Source organism: Protopterus annectens, chromosome 4.part0 (genome assembly GCF_019279795.1).
Source record: "Protopterus annectens isolate FY-2018-M chromosome 4.part0, PAN1.0, whole genome shotgun sequence".
In the NCBI taxonomy this organism is placed as follows: Eukaryota; Metazoa; Chordata; order Ceratodontiformes; family Protopteridae; genus Protopterus; species Protopterus annectens.
The window spans coordinates 224,742,313-224,760,668 of record NC_056733.1 but is presented as its reverse complement, the minus strand read 5'-3'; the positions used below and the strand labels follow the sequence as shown (position 1 = coordinate 224,760,668).

At 44.6% G+C, this 18,356-nt stretch overlaps 1 protein-coding gene and 1 non-coding gene across 4 annotated transcripts in view; both read right to left on the bottom strand.

The window, feature by feature from the left end:
* The window catches only part of GPS1 (G protein pathway suppressor 1), a 2,619,406-nt gene that overhangs the window by 2,433,617 nt on the left and 167,433 nt on the right, over window positions 1-18,356 (bottom strand). The window lies entirely within an intron of this gene.
* On the bottom strand, window positions 18,057-18,129 carry TRNAR-CCU. The gene has a single exon. It is a non-coding gene; the product is annotated as a tRNA-Arg (tRNA).

Genomic DNA, 18,356 nt, shown 5'->3' with positions numbered 1-18,356 from the left:
TGAGGTAAATGATGCTTCAAGGCTGTGGCAATGTTGAGTCCAAACACTTTTTAGATACCATTGTAGCTTCCTCATATACAGTCTTGCAAATGGAATTAGCAGAATGCAGGATGCCATGAAGCCCAAAGCCTGCAGAATTTTTCTTGCAGATAACTGGGTCTTTGTTGCCATGCTTTCGAAGTAAGAAGTCAGTTGCCTTTGTTTGTCTGGCGTGAGATAAGCCATCTGGGCAGTTGTATATAAATTTGCACCCAGGAATATTATCTCGTGAGAGAGGGTACTAGTTTTGATTTCTTTTCGTTTACTGTGTACCCTAGGCAAATTAGTAACCTTTTTACAAACACCAGATGCTTTAGTAGAATGTCTTTGTTCTCTGCTTGAATAAGGCAGTCGTCCAAGTAGGGATATATTTGAATTCCTCTTTGTCGGCAAAATGCAATTACTGGTGCCAGGCATTTTGTGAAGACCCTGGGTGCAGTAGATAAGCCAAAGGGCAGTGCAGAGAATTGGTAGTGCACTGAGCCAGCTATGAATCTGAGGTATCTTCTGCAAGATTGTCTGATTGGGACATGCAGGTATGCCTCTTTGAGGTCCAAAGTTACAAGCCAAGCCTTCTTGCCCAGCATGGGCAAAAGCTGCTGCAGAGTCAACATTTTGAATTTTGGAACGTCCAGAAAAGTGTTTAGAATAGACAGGCCCAGAATTGGTCTCCAGGCTTTGTCCTTTCTTGGTACTAAGAAAAGTCTTGAGTAAAATCCTTGTCCCTGCTCTTTTTGTGGTATTGGCTGAATAGCCCTCATGCCCATGAGAGATGAAAAGTACAGTTTTGTACCTACCATAAATGTAGATGCTAGAGTGTTCACACTGCTGCAGTCATTACACTTGGGTTATCCTGCCGCCAGGCGGTCCCGCAGTCGGCCTGAGTTCCAAAGTCTTGGTCCGGCGTCGGTTGCTATCGCCTCTTCCCTGACGTCAGTGCACCAGGGGTATATAAGATGCATCCGATGCCATTTTCTTCAGTTTTTCTTGCCCCAGATGTCAGGTGCCCCCAAGCAGGTAGGCAATACATATTGCTAATCAAAAATATACAGTAAAAACAATACCTTCAGTTACCAGCAAATACACCCCAAAGGTTGTATAGGATAGGAAGGTATAGATAAGTCCAGCTAGTTCACAGGGGATGGAGGGAGGGTAACCTGGACTGCAGCAGTGTGAACACTCGAACATCTACATTTATGGTAGGTACAAAACTGTACTATGTTCATCGTGTTACACTGCTGCAGTCGTTACACTTGGGTAGAATCCCAAAGCTGAGGTTGGGTGGCTGGTCTATAAAGAGTTAGGATTGGCTAGGAGGCCCTGCAGAACTGCAGTGGCAAATCCTGCTCTGGATTTAGAGTAAAGAGGCAGGTGGTAATGCTTGGTAAAGGTGTGCACTGAACTGCAAGTTGCAGCCTCCAAAATTTCCTTGGTAGGTACTCCTCTGAAAAAGGCTGTTCAAGTGGCTGTTGCCCTGGTGGAATGTGGCCTAATGTTATTTGGGACCGATTTTCCATGCTGTGTGTAGCAGTACCGAATACAGTGTCCTATCCATTTGGATATAGTCTGCTTGGAGATAGCCTTGCCCTGTGATCCTGCAGCATATGCTACAAACAGTTGCTCAGTTTTCCTGAAAGCCTTTGCTTTGTCCAAGTAGAAGCGTAGCTGCCTGTGCATGCCCAAAGAATGCATGGATTAAAAAGTTGGCAAATGGATGGTTTGGTTAAGAGCCACACTAGATACCACCTTTGGCATAAAGGTAGGGTTTGTCCTTAAAGATACCCTGTCCTGATGAAAACTTATAAAAGGTTCCACTGCCATTAATGCCTGTAGCTCTGAGACTCTTCGTGCTGAAGTTACTGCCAGGAGCAGAGCTGTTTTCCATGATAAAAATTTTAGATTGGCTGTATTGGCTGGCTCAAAAGGTGGTAGGGTCAGTTTTTCCAAAATGAAATTGAGGTCCCAAGTTGGTGTTGGTGCTCTCCGGGGCTGTCTTATGTTTTTAGCCCCTCTGAGGTACTGCTTTAGCAAGGGATGAGAGAATAAAGGAGGATCTGTGTTGTAATGCACTGAAATGGCAGAGGCGTGGATCTTAATTGATGAGAAGGATAAGCCTCTGTCCAGCATCTCGGTTAAGTATTGTAAAATCTGAGGAATGTTTGGAACAAGAGGGTCAAGGCTTTGAGTCTGGTTCCAGGCGCAGAATCTCTTCCATTTTTCCGAGTAAGCTTTCCTGGTGCTAGGCCTCCTGGCCTCCAAAATGACATCCATAACAGCTTTAGAGAGAGGTGTTGCCTGTTTGACTAACGTATCTACCATGCAGCCAGGTTTAGTGTTTTGAGCTGACAGTGCAGGATCTGATTGTTTTGCTGAGTCAGAAGGTGTGGAATTTGAGGCAAAATCCATGATGGGCCCTGAGCCAAGTTCCTTAAGATAGGGTACCAGTGCTAGCGTGGCCAGTCTGGAGCAATCAGGATCATCTCTGTTTTTTCTTGTCTGGCTTTTAGGAGTACCTTTGAAAGGAGAGGCAGTGGCGGGAAGGCATAAACTTTTAGGTTTTTCCAGCTGAACAGAAGAGCATCCACTTTCCATGCGTGTTTGAGATAAGTCCTTGTGCAGAATTTTTGTAGTTGGCAATTCAGTGGGGAGGTAAAAAGATCTATGTCTGAGCATCCCCACTTTTGCGTTACCATGCTGAAGATTTGTGGATTCAATTTCCATTCGTGAGGGTCCATGATATTTCTGCTTAGATCGTCTGCCAGAGTATTTTTCTTTTCTGGAAGGAATTATGCTTGCAGGTGAACTTGATACGTTAGAGCGGTGTTCCACAAGGTCATGGCTTGCCTGCATAGGGGATAAGAATGAGTGTCCCCTTGCTTGTTTATGTACCACATTACTGTGGTGTTGTCGGTCTTTAGTAGTAATTGTCCTGGATGTAGAAGGTCCTTGAAAGCTGTTAGGGCATTTTGAACAGCCAACATCTCTTTTTGATTGATGTGAAGATGCATCTGGTCTGTGGTCCACTTGCCCTGAATGCATTTTCCTGCCATGTGTGCTCCCCAGGCGTAATCCGAAGAATCTGTTGTTAGAGTTTGCCTGGCTGTGGGTTGAGTAAAAGGCTGACCCTTGTTTAGGTGACATGCCTGTGCCCACCATTGAAACTCCTGTTGTAGGCAGGGAATCATTGGTATTACTGCTTCTAAACTGTAAGAGTGTTGAGTCCAAACACTTTTCAGGTACCATTGCAATTTCCTCATATGCAGTCTGGCATATGGTATTAGTAGTATGCAGGATGCCATGAATCCCAGGGCCTGCAGAATTTTTCTTGCAGGGAGATGGGACTTTGTTGTCAGCAATTGAAAATATTGAGTTAGTTGAACTTGTTTGTCTGGCGTGAGGTAAGCCATCTGGGCCGTTGTATTTAAGCTGGCACCCAGGAATATAATCTGTTGCGAGGGTACTAGTTTTGACTTCATTTCATTTACTGTGTACCCTAGAGAAATTAGCAACCTTTTTACAAACGCCAGATGCTGTAGAAGAATGTCCTTCGTCTCTGCTTGAATGAGGCAGTCGTCCAGGTATGGATATATTTGAATTCCTTTTTGTCTGCAACAAGCAATTACTGGTGCCAGGCACTTTGTGAAGACCCTGGGCGCAGTAGATAAGCCAAAGGGCAGTGCAGAGAATTGGTAGTACATTGTATCAGCTTTGAATCCGAGGTATCTTCTGCAATTTTGTCTGATAGGGACATGCAGGTATGCCTCTTTGAGGTCCAGAATAACAAGCCAAGCCTTCTTGCCCAGCATGGGTAGAAGCTGCTGTAATGTCAACAGTTTGAATTTCGGAATATCCAGGTAAGTATTCAGAACTGAAAGATCTAGTATGGGCCTCCAGGCCTTGTCCTTTCTGGGGACCAGGAAGAGTCTGGAGTAAAATCCTTGTCCTTGTTCCTGTTGTGGTACTATTTGAATAGCTCTCATGTCCATGAGGGCTGAAATTTGTTTTTGTGCCTCTGCCCATTAATTTTGTGGCAGGTCTGGCATTCCTTTTAACCTTGGTAAAGTATGAAAGTGGAATTTGTAACCTTGAGACACAATATTCAGGACCCATTTGTCTTGGGTGATTGTTTGCCAGTTTTGAGAAAAAAGTGCTAGTTTTCCTCCTAAGGGGGCTTCCAGAAGGGACGTGCTTGGCGTACGAAGGAGAAAGTTATTGTGACCGTTTCCTGTAAGGTTGAGACTTGTCATCACCACCTTTTGGGGTTGAGGTGCCCCACTGTCTTTGTCTGTTTGAGCCTTGGGGCTGAGATCTGCCTCTTGGGCATCTGTATCTGCCTCTCTGTGGCCTGTCTGACACTGGAAAGGACCAATTCTTTGTTGGCCAATTTCTGCTAAACCGAGGTGGCTGTACCTGTAAGAAATCCTTGACTGTTTGCATAGATTTAGCTTTATCCTCCATTTTCTTTAACACCGCTTCTGCCTTAACACCAAACAAAGTATCATGCTGTAAAGGAGCATCCAATAATTTTGCCTTAACACGATCAGGTAAACTTTGTTCTTTTAACCAAGCATGTCTTCGAATCACAGAACCTGTAACTGCAGCTCTACAAGAGGCCTCTAAAGAATCAAAACCACATTGCAGAGTATGTTTTCCCACCTGTTCAACTGCATGCAATAAATCCTGCATTTCTTTACAATCAGAAGCTTCTGAGCTTGCAAGCATTTTCTGTTTTAACTGAGCCATTAAATATTGTTGGTACTTAAGCATGTGAAACTGGCAATTTAAAGCTCTTACTGCTAAAGTTGCAGAAGTGTATACTTTCTTCCCCCATCTATCCAAAGCTCTGGAATCTCTGTCAGAGGGTACTGGATTTTTTTGCAATGGAAGCCTTAACCCCTTTTTGGACCCTGGGAAATAGTTTCTGGATCAGCAGAAGGGTTTTTGTAAAGAAACTTGAGAGTCAGGGACTCTATAATACCTATCTGGCTTGGCTGGAGCAGGGGGCAAAGAGTCAGGAGATTATCTAGATAACACATCATCCACAATTATCTAGCACATGCAGAAGAGCCAGGGGCCTGTGTTGAGGCAATAAGAGGAAATCTCTGAGCCTTTTCCTGGATTCTGAATAATCCTGGCTTTCCCAATGGAAATGCTCCCTCATGGTATGTAAAGTTTCCCCAAAAGAATAATCCTCAGGAGGAGAAGCTGAAGGAATAGATTCTTCAGCATCAGAGTCCTCATGGGGGGGTTATCCCTGGTCTGAAAAGGAATCAGAGGAAATGGAAACCTAATCAGAGGAGTCATAGTCTGTATCCTGCCTAGGCCTTTTCTCAGGAGGGGAATGGGAACCCCTGATTAGAGAAATGAGTTCTTCGGCCATTTTAAACATCTGTTTCTTAGGCATGGAGGACTGTCCAGGAGAATGCTGTACTTGTTTCTTTGTCTTTAATGGTACCTCTGTCTTGGCTGTTGTTTTAATTGTAAGTTGTGAAGGTCTGAAAACACTGTCAGAAGCCGATGCCTGCTCAGCGGCTCTGGACCCATCTGAGGGATTAGTTTCCGTAGGCCTAATACCTTGAGTTTCCAGAGGCCTAGATGTCTCCACGTGGGAGTCGGCAGCGGGTGTCAGGGGCTGCGAAAGCACCTCACTGAGAACCGGCGACTGGCCTAGAAGAGGTTTCGTCGGCGGTTTTGGAACTCGGATGCCTGTCTTTATCCTTGTCTTTGCGTTTTTTCGGTATTGAGGTCGTCGGCTGATCAGATGGCATCGTATAATTGAACCTTCGGCCAAAGTAGTGCAAAGCAAAATCAAAACGTCTTTTTATAGTGCGTTTGTTAAATCTAGCACAAAACCGACTAGTGACGTCGTGATCAGGACCAAGGCATGGAATACAGTAAGAGTGGAAGTCCTTATGAGGTATTTGCTTCCCACAAGAAATACAATTACTAACTTTTGCTGACATCGGTCTGAGACAAGAAAAAAGTTTCCCCAACAGGGTACTTAGCTTTATTGAAGACTTTGGATCTGAAATTCAACTTCGAAAATCTCAGGAGTCGGCCGACCGGCACTTGAGAACTGCTTCTGCTTCAGGCACCGCATGGTTAGAAAGACTGAAGAAAATGGTGTCGGATACATCTTATATACCCCTGGCGCACTGATGTCAGGGAAGAGGCGACAGCAACCAACGCCTGACCAAGACTTTGGAACTCAGGCCGACTGCGGGACAGCCTGACGGCAGGATAACCCAAGTGTAATGACTGCAGCAGTGTAACACGATGAACATCTTGCTTTTGTGCCTCTGCCCATTGATTGTGTGGCAGGTCTGGCATACCTTTTGTCTTTGGAAGGGTGTGAAAGTGGAACCTGTAGCCCTGAGAGAGACTATATTTAAGACCCATTTGTCCTGGGTGATCATGTGCCAATTTTGTGAGAGAAGTGCTAGCTTTCCCCCTAAGGGTGCTGCCAAAAGATAAGTGCTTGGCATTGGTAGAGGAAAGTCATTGGAATGGCTTCCTATATGGCTGTGATTTGTCTTCTCCGCTTTTAGAGGTAGGAGCACCCCACTGTTTTTGGCCTGTATGAGCCCTGGGGCTGTTGTCTGCCTCTAGAGCGTCTGTACCTGCCTCTTTGTGGCCTGTCTGACACTGGAAAGGACCAATTCTTAGAAGGCCAGTTCCTGCTAAATTTGGGTGGTTGTACCTGTAAGAAATCCTTTACTGTCTGCATAGATTTCGCTTTATCCTCCATTTTCTTCAACACCTCTTCTGCCTTAACACCAAACAAAGTATCATGCTGTAATGGAGCATCCAATAATTCTGCTTTAACATGATCAGGCAGATTCTGTTCCTTTAACCAAGCATGCCTTCTAATGACAGAACCTGTAACAGCGGCCCTGCAAAAGGCCTCCAGGGAATCAAAACCACATTGCAAAGTATGTTTTCCCACTTGTTCAACTGCATGCAATAAATTCTGCATTTCCTTGTTTTCAGAACATTCAGAATTTGTCAACATTTTCTGTTTTAGCAGTGACATTAAGTATTGCTGACATTTAAGCATATGAACCTGACATTTTAAAGCCCTTACAGCCAAGGTAGCAGAAGTGTAAACTTTTTCCCCCATTTGTCCAGTGCCCTAGAATCCCTATCTGAGGGGACAGGGTTTTTTGCAGTAGAGGCCTTCACCCCTTTGGGACCCTGAAATATAGTTTCTGGGTCAGCAGCAGGGTTTTTATATAGAAATTTATAAGAGTCTGGAACCCTGTAGTATCTGTCTGGCTTAACAGGTGCAGGAGGTAAAGAGTCGGGAGACAGGCCGGACTCTGAAAATACATCATCTATAATGTGTAGAACAGGTAGAATAGCAAGAGGTCTGTGCTGAGGTAGTAGAAGAAAGTCTTCAAGCCTTTTCTTAGATTCTGAGTAATCTTGGCTTTCCCAGTGGAAATGCTCAGTCATGGTGTGCAGGGTTTCCCCAAAGGAATAATCCTCAGGAGGAGAAGCTGAAGGAATAGATTCTTCAGCATCAGAATCCTCATAGGGAGGAAGAGAGTATCCCTGTTCTGAAGAGGAGTCAGAGGAAATGGAAACCTGATCAGAAGAATCATATTCTGTGTCTTGCCTAGGCCTCTTATTAGGAGGGGGATGGGAACCCCTGATCAAAGTAATTAGGTCTTCGGCCATTTTAAGCATCTGTTTCTTAGGCATGGAAGTCTGTCCAGGAGAATGCTGTACTTGTTTCTTTGTCTTTAAAGCTGTTTTAGTCTTTGCCTTGGAAGCTGAGGTTAGCTTGATATATAACTGTGTAGGTCTGAAAACACCCTCAGAAGCAGATGCCTGCTCAGCGGCTCCAGACCAATCTGAGGGAATATTTTCCGAGGGTCCAATACCTTGAGTATCCAGAGGCCTAGCTGTCTCCATGTGGGAGTCGGAAGTGGCCTGTGGCTCTGAGGTAGCGGGCGTCAGGGGCTGTGAAAGTGCCTCACTGAGAACCGGCAACTGGCCTAGCAGAGGCCTCGTCAGTTTTGGACCTCGGATGCCGGTCCTTTTCCTTGCGCTTTTTATAAACTCCGGTCATCGGCTGTTCCGACGGCATTATATAATTAAACCTTTGGCCAAAGTAATGAAAAGCAAAATCGTACCGACGCTTAATAGTGCGTTGGCTAAATCTAGCACAAAACCGACAGCTAGCAAAGTCGTGGTCAGGGCCTAGGCAAGGAATACAGTAAGAATGAAAATCTTTATGAGGTATTTGCTTCCCACAAGAAATACAATTGTTAACTTTTTCTGGCATCGGTCTGGAGCAAGAAAAAAGTTTCCCCGACGGGGTACTTAGCTTTATTGAAGACTTTGGATCTGAAATTCGATTTCGAAAATCTCAGGAGTCGGCCGACCGGCACTTGCGAACTGCTTTTGCTTCGGGCACCGTGCGGCAAGAAAAACTGAAGAAAATGGCGTCGGCTGCATCTTTTATACCCCTGGCGCACTGACGTCAGGGAAGAGGCGACAGCAACCGACGCCGGACCAGGACATTGGAATTCAGGTGGACTGTGGGTAGCCTGCCAGCAGGATAACCCAAGTGTAATGACTGCAACAGTGAAACACGATGAACATCTGGTGAAGAGTTAGCATCTTGAATTTTGGAATCACCAAAAAGGTGTTTAAGGTAGAAAGGTCCAGGATAGGACGCCATGAGTTGTCTTTTCTGGGTACCAGGAAAAGTCTGGAATAGAAACCTTGTCCCTTTTCCTCTTCTCGTACAGTTTGAATAGCCTTTATACTTGAGAGAGAGTACTTGCTTTTGAGCCTCTGCCCACTGATTTGGGGGTAGATCTGGCCAACCGTTTGGGGTTGGTAACATGTGGAAGTGAAATCTGTATCCTTGGGAAACTATATTTAAAACCCATTTGTCCTGGGTAATGAGTTCCCAGTTTTTTGCCAGCAGAGCAATCTTTTTCCCCCTAAAGGAGCAGTCAGTCAGTTGAGAAGTGCTTGGAAGTTTTAAAATTAAGTCATTGAGACAGTTTACCATAGGGGGGAGTCTTACTACTCCCTGATTTGGAAGTGGGAGCCCCCCACTGCTTAGTCCTGTGTGTACCCTGGGACTGAAGCCTGGGTGTTCTGCTGGTTCTGGGTTTGGACTGAGAAGGCCTGGAAGAGGCAGGAAAGGACCAATTTCTTAGAGGCCAATGCCTACTAAATCTTGGAGGCTGTACTTGTAGGAAATCTAACAGTTTGCATAAATTTAGCTTTTTCCTCCATCTTTTTAAGAACTTCTTCTGCTTTGTTGCCAAACAGGCAGTCCTGATTTAAGGGAGCATCCAGCAATTCAGCTTTAACATGATCTGGCAAGGATTGCTCCTTAAGCCAAGCATGCCTTCTAAGTACAGACCCAGTGACAGCAGCCCTGCAAGATGCCTCTAGAGAATCAAAACCACATTGCAAAGTATGTTTTCCAACCTGTTCAGCGGAATGCATTAAATCCTGTAAATCCTTGTTTTCAGCACAATCAGGAATCAACATCATTTTCTGTTTAAGCAATCCAATAATATGCTGCTAATAATATAGCATATAAAATTGGCAATTTAAGGCCCTAATGGCCAAGGTTGCAGAAGTGCATACCTTCTTACCCCATCTATCCAACGCCCTGGAGTCTCTATCAGTGGGGGTAGGATTTTTGGCAGTAGCGGCCTTAATGCCCTTGGGTCCTTGTGAAATTGTCTCAGGATCTGCAGTAGGATTTTTTAAAAGGAACTTGTGAGAGTCAGTAACCCTGGGAGCAGAAGGTAAAGAGTCAGGGACCAAGCTAGATTCTGAAAACGCATCATCAACAATGTCTAGTACAGGAGGGATAGCTAAAGGCCTGTGCTGGGGCAGGAGTAAGAAATCCCCAAGCCTCTTTTTAGAATCAGAGTAATCCTGGCTTTCCCAACAAAAAAGCTCCCTAAGAGTATGCAAGGTTTCACCAAAAGACAAATCCTCTTGGGGGGGTAGCAGAGGGAATAGAGTCCTCTGCATCAGAATCCTCATAAGTACATAATGGTAAATCCTGGTCATCACAGGAAACAGAAATTTCAGAATCCTGGTCAGAAGTATAAGCAAATTCAGTTCTAGGTCTCTTAGAGGGGGGAAGGTTGGCTTCCCCTGATTAAAGTAATAAGGTCTTCAGTCATTTTTACCATTTGTTTTTTAGGCATTGAGATCTGACCATGCGGTCTGGGCATCTGTTTTCTAGGCATGGTTCGAGTTTTAGGCCTTGAAGAAGAAGATGGCGTTGGTTTAATATGCAAGTCAGTAGGCCTGAATACACCCTCAGAAGCCGGTGCCTGCACAGCAGCTTCGGACCCACCCAAGATAGAGACATCCACAGGTTCCACAGTTGAAGCATCTCGCGGCATACCGGACTTCAGATTCGCAGGCCTCTACTGAGAACCATTCGAAGTGGTGGGTATCAGGGGCTGCAAAAGCACCTCACTGAGTATCGGCGAACTGGTGACTGCCTTAGGAGAAGAGTCGTCAGCAGCTTTGGACCTAGGCGGCCTGTCTCTGTCTTTATCTTTGCGTTTTTTCAGAATGTCGGTAGTCGGATGAGCATCAAAATATTTAGAAAAGAAAATATACAGACGATCAATAGTTCGTTGCTTAAATAAGGCACAAAACCGACAGCGAGGTATGACATGGTCAGGGCCTAGGCAAGGAATACAGTACGAATGAAAATCTTTATGAGGTATTTGCTTTCCACAAGAAATACAATTACTGACTTTTACTGACATCGGTTAAGAGCAAGAAAAAGTTTCCCCAACAGGGTACTTAGCTTTAATTGAAGACTTCGGTTCTGAAACTCGAAAACAAACATTTCAGGAGTCGGACGACCGGCACTTGCGAACTGCTTCTGCTTCGGGCACCGCACGGCAAGAAAGACTGATAAAATGGCGTCGGCTGCATGCTTTATACCCCTGACGACCTGACGTCATAGAAGATGAGACAGCAACCAACTTGGGACACAAGACTTTGTTAATCAGGCCAACGGAGGGCTACTGCAAGCAGATAACCCAAATGTGATGACTGCAACAATGAAACACTAAGAACATCAGGTATTACCCCTGAGACAGCATATGATGCAAGACAGGAGAGGAGGGAAGAGAAGGGTTTGGTCTGGTGGATAAGGAGGAACCACCCGGAAAGGAGAGATTTCATTCCACTACCATTCTGACCTAGATGGATAACATTCAGAACCCATTTAAATGAAACAAACCGTAGGCAAAGACATAATGGAGAGTCACACTTTCTGGAAGGGGTAAGGCACTGCCAAGGAGGAAGAAGGGGGAGACAAGGTCCCTTACATAGTTATTCTGTCTTGTTTGACAATCTTTTGCTTTCTTTTGGAAACTCCTTGACATTGCTTTTTGAACATCTGCTTACCAGCATTTTGCCGAGACTGCTTATTCTGTTTCTTCCCAAATGTGGAGGGAGCAAAAAATCCCTCTGAGAATTTAGAGGAGAGCTGAAAAATCAGAGACTCCCTGCATCAAGCTTACCTTTCTCATCACATTTTTAATGAGCTCTGTGGCAGAAGGTACAAAAAAGTACAGTTGTGTACAATTACCATAAATGTAGACGTACGAGTGTATTCACTGTTGCGGTCATTACATTTGGGTAATCTGCTGGCAGGTTGCCCTCAGTCAGCCTGATTAACAAAGTGATGGGTCCTGCATCGGTCACTGTCCCTTCTTCCATGACGTCAGGTCGTCAGGGGTATAAAACATGCAGCCAATGCCATTACATCAGGTTTTATCGCCCCAGATGTCAGGTGCCCCCCAAATGGGGAGCAAAATATATATAAATATATACAATTAAAAACACAAAAACAAACCTCCAAACAAAAGCAAATACACCAAGAAGGCTTTTAAGCATAGTAAAGGAAAGCAGAGATACAGTAAGAGAAAAACAGGGGGTTGGAGGGAGGGTAACCAGGACTGCAACAGTGAATACACTCTAACATCTACATTTATGGTAAGTGAACACAACTGTACCATGTTCTTCGTGTTTCAGTGTTGCAGTCTTTACATTTGGGTAGATTCCCAAAGCTAAGGTTGGGAGGATAGATTTACACAGCATTAGGACCAGCTATAAGGTCCTGCAAAACAGCAGTGGCAAAGCCAGCTCAGGATTTAGAGAAAATTGGTAAGTGATAATGCTTGGTGAAAGTATAAACTGAACTCCAGGTAGCAGCTTCGAGAATATCCCTGATAGGAACACCTCTGAGAAAGGATGTAGAAGTAGATGCAGCCCTGGTGGAATGCAATCTGATTCCCTGGGGGATAGGTTTTCTATGGTGCTTATAGCAGAAATAAATGCAATAGCTTATCCATTTAGAAATGGTTTGTTTTGAAATTGCCTTCTTCTCTGCCCCTGCAGCAAATGCTACCAGCAGTTGTTCAGATTTTCTTCAAGATTTAGTCCTGTCCAAGTAGAATCTAAGTTGTCTGTGTACATCCAATGAATGCAGAATCCGCTCCCCCTTGTTCTGTGCATTGGAAAAGAAAGTTGGCAAATGAATGGACTGATTAAGAGCCACACTGGATACCACCTTGGGCATGAAGGATGGATTTGTCCTGAGGGACACCCTGTCCGCATGAAAGATGACGAAAGGCTCCACTGCCATAAGGGCCTGTAATTCAGATATCCTTCTAGCTGAAGTGATTGCTAAGAGGAAGGCTGTTTTCCAGGAAAGAAATTTTAAGTCTGCAGTAGCAGCTGGCTCGAAAGGAGGTAGAGTGAATTTCTCCAATACAAAGTTAAGGTCCCAGGCAGGGGTTGGAGTTCTCCTGGGTGGTCTCAAGTTTTTGACCCCTCTGAAATACTGCTTTAGCAGAGTATGAGAGAAGAGGGGGGATTCTGAGTTGTAATGAGCTGAAATGGCTGAGGCATGGATTTTTATGGAAGAAAAAGACAGGCCCCTGTGAAGCATCTCAGTTAAGTATTGCAAAATCTGAGGTAATTTGGGCGCTGCTGTGCTCATCCCTTGAGATTGATTCCAGGCACAGAATCTTTTCCATTTGTCAGCATAAGATTTTCTAGTACTAGTTCTTCTCGCCTCCAAAATGACATCCACCACAGGTTTGCTGAGGGTGCAGAATTTGGTTCTCCTGCTGAGACAGTAAGGAAGGTGTCTGAGGCAGGTGCCATGGAGACATTTGTGACTCACTGCGCAGGAGTGGGTACTAGTGTTGGCGAGGCCAGTCTGGAGCAATCAAAATCACGTTTGGTTTGTCCTGTTTGACTTTTAATAGAACTTTAGAGAGCAGAGGCAGAGGGGGAAAGGCATAGACTGATAGGTTTTTCCAGATGAAGGACAGAACATACACTTTCCAGACTTTTTTGTAAGATGTTCTTGTGCAAAATTTGTCCAACTGGTAGTTCTTGGGTGAGGCAAAAAGATCTATGTCTGGTCTCCCCCATTTGCGTGTCAACATGTTGAAAATCCGTGGTTCCAGCTTCCATTCGTGTCGGTCCATGAGATTTCTGCTTAGTTTGTCTGCCAGAATATTCAACTTTCCTGGAAGGAACTGGGCTTACAGTTGTACTTGATAGCTCAAGGCCATGTTCCACAATGCCATGGCTAGTCTGCAGAGGGGGTAGGAATGTGTACCCCCCTGTTTATGTACCACATAACTGTGGTGTTGTCCATCTTTACCATTAGTTGTCCTGGTTGAAGGTAGTCCTTGAAGGCCGTCAGTGCATTCTGTACAGCTAGCATTTCTTTTTGATTGATATGAAGGTGCATTTGATTTGGGCTCCATTTGCCCTGAATGCACTTCCCTGCCAGATGAGTTCTCCATGCATAGTCTGATGCGTCTGTAGTTAGGGTTTGGGCGGCAGGGGGTGGATTGAATGGCAGTCCCTTGTTTTGGTGGTAGGCCTCTGCCCACCACAGGAACTCTAGGCACAGGCAAGGTATGATAGGAATCATTGTTTCCAGGCTGTGACAATGTTGAATCCATAAACTTTTTAAGTACCACTGAAGTTTCCTCATATGCAGTCTTGCATATGGAATTAGAAGAATACAGGAGGCCATGAACCCCAAGGCTTGCAGTATTTGTCTTGCAGATAGTAGGGTTTTTGTGGCCACCTGTTTCAAGTAAGTCACCAAATGAATTTGCTTTTCTGGCGTAAAGAAAGCCATCTGGACAGTTGTATTCAAGCTTGCAACCAGGAATGTAATTTTTTGAGAGGGTACTAGTTGTGATTTTGTTTTGTTTATGGTGTACCCTAGAGAAGTTAGAACCCTTTTTACAAACGCCAGATGTTTTAGAAGAATAGCCTGATTTTCTGCCTGAATTAGACAATCGTCCAGGTATGGATATATTTGAATATTTCTTTGCCTGCAAAATGCAATCACTGGAGCCAGGCACTTTGTGAATACCCTGAGCGCAGTAGATAAGCCAAAGGGCAGTGCAGAGAATCGGTAATGCATTGAGCCTGCTTTGAATCGGAGGCATCTTCTGCATGTTTGTCTGAATGGGACATGCAGGTATGCCTCTTTTAGGTCTAAAGTCACAAGCCAAGCCTTCTTGCCCAGCATGGGCAGAAGCTGTTGTAGAGTCAACATTTTGAATTTTGGTATATCCAGGTATGTGTTTAGTAAAGATAGGTCCAGTATTGGTCTCCAGGCCTTGTCCTTTCTTGGTACCAAGAACAGTCTTGAATAAAATCCTTGTCCCTGCTCTTGCTCTGGTACTTGTTGGATGGCCCCCATTTCCATGAGGGATGAGATTTGTTTTTGTGCCTCTACCCATTGATTTTTTGGCAGGTCTGGCCAACCGTTTGCCCTTGGCAGGGTATGGAAGTGAAACCTGTAGCCTTGTGACACTATGTCTAGGACCCATTTGTCCTGGGTTATGATGTGCCAATTTTGAGAAAAAAGTGCTAGTTTTCCCCCTAAAGGTGCTGCCAGAAGACAAGAGCTTGGCGCAGGCACGGGGAAGTCACTGAGACTGTTTCCTGTATGGCTGTGATTTGTCTTCTCCACTTTTGGAGGTAGAAGCACTCAATTGTTTAGACCTGTACGAACCTTGGGGCTGGGATCTGCCTCTAGGGCGTCTGGATCTGCCCCTTTGTGGCCTGTCTGACACTGGAAAGGACCAATTCTTTGTAGGCCAGTGTCTGCTAAATCCTGGAGGCTGTACCTGTAAGAAATCCTTGACCATTTGCCTACATATTGCTTTGTCCTCCATTTTCTTTAACACTTCTTCTGCCTTAACATCAAACAAGGTGTCATGCTGTAATGGAGCATCTAATAATTTTGCTTTGACATGATCAGGCAAATTTCGTTCCTTTAACCAAGCATGCCTCCTAATGACAGAACCCGTAACAGCGGCCCTGCAGGCCTCCAGAGAATCAAAACCACATTGCAAAGTATGCTTTCCAACTTGTTCAGCTGCATGCAATAAATCCTGCATTTCCTTGTTTATTGCACATTCAAAATTTATCAATGTTTTCTGTTTAAGCAGTGACATGATATATTGCTGATATTTGAGCATATGAAACTAGCAATTTAAGGCCCTTATAACCAAGGTAGCAGAAGTGTAAATCTTTGTTCCCCATCTGTCCAGTGTCCTAGAATCCATATCTGAGGGGGTAGGGTTTTTTGCAGTGGAAGCCTTGATCCCTTTGGGACCCTGAGAGATAGTTTCTGGGTCAGCAGTAGGGTTTTGAAAAGGAATTTATGAGAGTCAGGAACCCTGTAGTATCTGTCTGGCTTAACAGGAAGCTGGAGGTAAGGAGTCAGGGGTCAGACTAGACTCTGAAAAGACATCATCCACAATGTCCAACACAGGTGGAATAGCTAGGGGTCTGTGTTGTGGTAGTAAAAGGAAGTCTGTGAGCCTTTTCTTTGATTCTGAGAAATCTTGGCTCTCCCAGTGGAAATGTTCCCACATGGTATGCAAGGTTTCCCCAAAAGAGTAGTCCTCCAGAGGAGAGGCTGAAGGGATAAGATTCTTCAGCATCAGAATCCTCATAGGGAGGAAGTGAGTATTCCTGATCAGAAGAGGAATCAGAAGAAATGGAAACCTGATCTGAAGATTAGTCTGTCTCTTGCCTAGGCCTTTTATCAGGAGGAGGGGGATGGGAACCCCTGATCAAAGTAATTAAGTCTTCGGCCATTTTGAGCATCTGTTTTTTGGGCATGGAGGCCTGTCCATGAGGCTGTTGTACTTGTTTCTTTGTCTTTAAAGGTGCTTTAGTCTTTGCCTTTGAAACTGAAGTCATTTTAATGTATAACTGAGTAGGTCTGAAAACACCCTCAGAAGCCGATGCCTGCTCAATGACTCTGGACCCATCTGAGGTGATAGTCTCCGAGGGTCCAATACTTTGAGTTTCCAGCCGCCTAGTTGATTCCATGTGGGAGTCGGCAGCGGCCTGCGGCTCTAAAGTAGTGGGCGTCAGGGGCTGCGAAGGCGCCTCACTGAGAACCGGCAACTGGCTTAGAAGAAGCCTCGTCGTCGATTTTGGACCTTGGTTGCCTGTCCTTTTCTTTTTCTCTGCGTTTCTTATGAATTCCAGTAGTCAGATGGCTATCCGAGGGCATCGTATAATTAAATCTTCTGTCAAAATAGCGTAATGCAAAATCGTACCTACACTTAATAGTGCGCTGGTTAAATTTAGCACAAAACCGACAACTAGCAACGTCGTGGTCAGGGCCTAGGCAAGGAATACAGTAAGAATGAAAGTCCTTCTGAGGTATTTGCTTCCCACAAGAAATACAATTATTAACTTTTTCTGACATCAGTCTGGAGCAAGAAAAAATTTCCCCAACGGGGTACTTAGCTTTTAATGAAGACTTTGGATCTGAAATTCTAACACAAAAATCTCAGGAGTCGGCCGACCGGCACTTGCGAACTGCTTCTGCTACTGCGCGGCAAGAAAGACTGAAGAAAATGGTGTTGGCTGCATCTTTTATACCCCTGACGCTCTGACGTCAGGGAAGAGGCGACAGCAACAGATGCTGGACCAAGACTTTGGAATTCAGGCCGACTGAGGGCAGCCTGCCAGCAGGATAACCCAATTGTAATGACTGCAACAGTGAAACACGAAGAACATCAGCATTAGCTGATCGTCAATCTTCAAAAGCCCACAGAGGAGTCCTCTTCTCAGCATCAGAAAAGCTCTGAAGGGTTTGGCAGCCAAAAATCAGCAAAAATGGTTTGGGCACATGGAAAGTAACCCAAAGTTTTGAAGACTGGCAGACTGTTATATCCTATGAAGGCTATAACCCATACAACTTAGGCTACTGCAACAGAGATCAATATTATGAACATCTTCCATTACAGAAAATATACAACTTTGGTGTTTGACAAAGTGCAGCTCACCCTCATCAATCACTAAAGTAGAGTCCCCCAGCTAACTCTCCTAAATTAGTATCATGAAAGGCTCTCCTGAATGACCAAGGCCCCAGAGGACAGCCTGGACCTTAAGATGATGTTCAGCTTGCACTACCTAACAAAGGCATTCAGGGAAGCTCATATCATAGCCACATAAACACCCATGGAACTGTTCAAGAAAACAGCTCATCAGGATCCTACAGCCTTTGGGAAAAGAGTTGTAGGTTCATTTTGGAACACATCTTTTCATACTGTCATCCTGATAAATATTTAGAGTGGCTTTAGAGACTTCCTTGTCCACCCTGACAGGAGCATAGGATGCAAAACACAGCATGCTTTCCGAGAACTTTTATTCTGTACAAATAAAATCACAACTGTTTACGCATGCCCACACAGTGCAATAATCGCCTTTAACTGAATAAACAGGATAAAGAACTACAAGAGTAACAGTGATTGAGATTCACTTCTGTGACGACTTTTCATAGGTTCATAGATTAGTACTAGGCTTACTGCCCTCGTGGGCCATTTTTTTAAATCTAGCCAATTACCCCATGTGAGAATCAAACCCTGCACCTTGTGTTTGTAAGGTAAAAACCTTAACCATTATGCCAGTTCCCCCACTTTCTAAGATTATATCACCCCAGATGGGACTTGAACCCACAATCCCTGGCTTAGGAGGCCAATGCCTTATCCATTAGGCCACTGGAGCTTAGCATGAATGATGGGATAACTTCCTGGACTACACTATCTCTGTGAAAAATAAAATGCACGGTAGTGTAACACATGGCCTGTAGCTCAAAAGTTGTTCTCGCTGAAAGGCTAATAAAAAGGAAGTAAACTTAACTCTGCTTTAAAAGCTGGCTCAATGGGACGAAAATTTAAGTTTTCCAGCAAGAAACAAATCTCAAACAGGGACAGGCACTCTGAACAGGGGGT